The sequence below is a fragment of the Nycticebus coucang genome, chromosome X (assembly GCF_027406575.1).
Source record: "Nycticebus coucang isolate mNycCou1 chromosome X, mNycCou1.pri, whole genome shotgun sequence".
In the NCBI taxonomy this organism is placed as follows: domain Eukaryota; kingdom Metazoa; phylum Chordata; class Mammalia; order Primates; family Lorisidae; genus Nycticebus; species Nycticebus coucang.
This window is the reverse complement of record NC_069804.1, coordinates 65,939,837-65,943,263: the sequence shown is the minus strand read 5'-3', so window position 1 is coordinate 65,943,263 and position 3,427 is coordinate 65,939,837. Positions and strand designations below refer to the sequence as shown.

The window sequence follows — 3,427 nt, the reverse complement described above, 5'->3', positions numbered from 1 at the left end:
ATAGTACCAGACCCATGATTGGGCCCTTGAATTTACAAGTAGAGGGGGGAATGAAAGAACCAGACCAGCCCCATCTTAAGAGTTAAGTTTCGCTTTCCCTGAAATTTCACTCAGTAAATTTTACTTTCCAGACAAGCCCAGGCAACTCCCCGAAATCATGAGACCACTGCCCACCAATCAGGGACCCTCCACCTACCCAATGCAGAAGCGCCCCCTTTTTTTCAAGCTGTGCACACCCACCCACTGCATGGGACCATAAGAACCCCCTACTCTGGAGCTTGAGGCTCCTGGCTTGGACCGATTGCAGCGGAGTCTCCGGGAACCCAAGTTTGAACTTGCAATAAAAGGCCCTTTTGCTTTTCATTGGACTCGGTCCCTGGTGGTCTTTGTGGGGGATTTCGAGATCTGGACACACCAATTTCATCTTCTTTGGTACCACTGTAAAAGAAATAGAGTCCTTGATTGTTTTTTTTTTTTTAACTGATGTTTATTTTCCTTCTTTATTTCCACCTTATTTAAGAGCTTGTGGAAAAGTTTTCAATTAGCAATAATCGCGCCTTGGATAAACCTCATTGGCTACGATACTGCCACTGCGCAAAGGAGAAAAGGGAACACTTTTGCACTGCTGGTGGGAATGCAAATTAATACATTTCTTTTGGAAAGAGATATGGAGAACACTTAGAGATCTAAAAATAGATATGCCATTCAATCCTGTAATCCCTCTACTGGGCATATACCCAGAAGACCAAAAATCACACCATAACAAAGATATTTGTACCAGAATGTTTATTGCAGCCCAATTCATAATTGCTAGTCATGGAAAAAGCCCAAGTGCCCATCGATCCACGAATGGATTAATAAATTGTAGTATATGTACACCATGGAATATTATGCAGCCTTAAAAAAAGATGGAGACTTTACCTCTTTCATGTTTACATGGATGGAGCTGGAGCATATTCTTCTTAGTAAAGTGTCTCAAAAATGGAAGAAAAAGTACCCAATGTACTCACCCTTATTATGAAACTAATGCAGGACCTTCACATGAAAGCTATTACCCAGTTACAACCTAAGAATAAGGAGAAGGGGAAAGGGAGGGGAAGGAGGGGGGAGGTAGGTGGAGGGAGGGTGATTAATGGGATTACACCTGCAGTGCATCTTACAATGGTATAGGTGAATCCTAGTAAATGTGGAATGTAAAGGTCTTAGCTAAATAACTAAGAAAATGCTATGAAAGCTATGCTAACTAGTGTGATGAAAATGTGTGCAACGATCTATGAACCAAGTGTATGGTGGCCCATGATCATATTAATGTACACAGCTATGATTTAATAAAAATAAAAAAAGAAGAAGAAAAAAAAGAGCTTGTGAAAGAACAGCTTAAGACCACTCAGTAGTTGTTCCTACCCATTCAGTGGCCTGAGCAGTGGCAGCTGTAGGCTAGTCTTCAATGGCAGGCTGGGCACTCCAATATTCAATGGGGAACTGCTGAATAGGCACAGAGGGCACTTTCACACCTTCTAACCAGTCTGAAACCTCTGGTTGCCTAGCAATAAACTCAGGAGCTGGAGCAGTCCATTCACCCTGAAATTCCTCCTTTGTCACAGCTTTCTCAGCAGCAGCCTGCACTTCCTTTTCAATCTCTTCAGGATCTTTGTAGAAATAGAGATCTGGCATGACCTCCCACGGATGTTCACGAGAGATGTTGCCACGCATGCGGAGAACTTCCCAGGCCAGCATCCACCACATCAAACCTACTAAGTGAGCTCCCTTGTTGTTGCATTGGATGATGATGTCCACATAACGCAGAGGAGAATCTATGTTACACAGAGCAATGGTAGGCAGGTTAACATAAGATGCCTCTATCAGAGGTTGGTGATCAGCCCTGGGATCAGTAACCACTGCAAGATGAGGCTCCCGGAAAGCTGCCTGAATCTGATTAGCAAAGGTTCTGGGAGTGAAGCAGCCAGCAATAGGAGTGGCTCCAGTGGCAGCAGCAAACTTCTGCACAGCTTGTTGGCCAGTATTCCTGGAGGATATGTCACTGACATCAGCAGGGTATTCAATGGCAACAATGGCCCTAGCTGCCAACAGAAGTTTTTCCCAGGTCCTTTTCAGATTTATGATGTAAATACCATCACTTTTCCTTTTGTAGATAGATCTACAGTTCCATTTGGAAGTCAAGATTGGTGCTACCTAAGTGGGTTTCTGCTGCAAGGAATTTGAGGACATTCTCCTTCATTTGCAGGACATCAAGGGCTCCGGACATTGTGAAAATTTCCCTTTAAGTTATGGTGAGAATCCAGAACAATGCCGTATGGGCCCTCCCTGAGTGGCGCGGAAAACTCCTTGACTGTTTTTTAGCTTGAATACTGTTGACATATATAAAAGCTACTGATTTGTGAGTATTGATTTTGTATCCTGAGACACAACTATATTCCTTGATAACTTCTAAGAGTTTTGTCGTTGAGTCCCTAGGGTTTTCCAGGTATATGATAATATCATCTGTGAAGAGTGAAAGTTTGATAACCTCTGACCTTATTTGGATATATTGATCGCCTTTTCTTGCCTCATTGTGATGGCTAAGCCTTCCATTACAATATTAAAAAGCACTGGAGGCAATGGGCAATGTCGCCTGGCTCCTAATCTGAGTGAATTTTTTTTCAATTTTACTCTATTCAATCCAATATTGGCTGGGGATTTGCTGCAGATGGCCTCTATCAGTGTAAGAAATATCCCTTCCATACCTATTTTCTTAAATGTTCTGATCATGAAAGGATGCTGGATATTATCAAAAGCTTTTTCTGCATCAATTGAGAAAACCATATGGTCTTTGTTTTTTATTTTGTTTTGTGTTGTAGTAAATTTATAGGCTTATGTATATTGAACCACCCTTGAGACCCTGGGATACAACCCACTTGGTCATGGTGTATAATTTGTTTGATGTGTTGCTGGATTCTGTTTTCTAGGGTCTTATTGACTATTTGTGCACCTATATGCATTAAAGATATTGGTCTATAATTTTCTTTTCTTGTTGGGTCATTTCCTGGTTTGGGGAAAAGGGTGATATTTGCTTTATACAATGTGTTGGGAAGTATTCCTTCTTTATGTATGTTTTGGAAAAGGTTAAGTAATATAGGTACTAGGTCCTCTTTTAAGCTTTGGTAGAATTCTGTTGTGAATCCATCTGTTACTGGACTTTGCTTTTTTGGAAGATTTCATATGGTTGATGCCATTTCAGTACTTGATATAGGTCTGTTCAACATTTTCAATTTTTTCTGGATAAGTCTAGGAAGATGACGTGCTTCCAAGTATTTGTGTATTTCTTTCAGATTTTCATATTTTTAAGAATAGAGATTTTTATAGTATTCATTAAAGTTTTTTTGGATTTCTATGGTGTCTGTTGTTATTTACCATTTCTCATTTCTGA

General features: G+C 40.7%; 2 pseudogenes; both read right to left on the bottom strand.

The window, feature by feature from the left end:
* Positions 1–486: 486 nt before the first annotated feature.
* LOC128578597 (uncharacterized) lies at positions 487–602 on the bottom strand (annotated as a pseudogene).
* Positions 603–1,377: 775 nt separating this feature from the next.
* On the bottom strand, positions 1,378–2,266 carry LOC128578092 (40S ribosomal protein SA-like; annotated as a pseudogene).
* Positions 2,267–3,427: the final 1,161 nt, after the last annotated feature.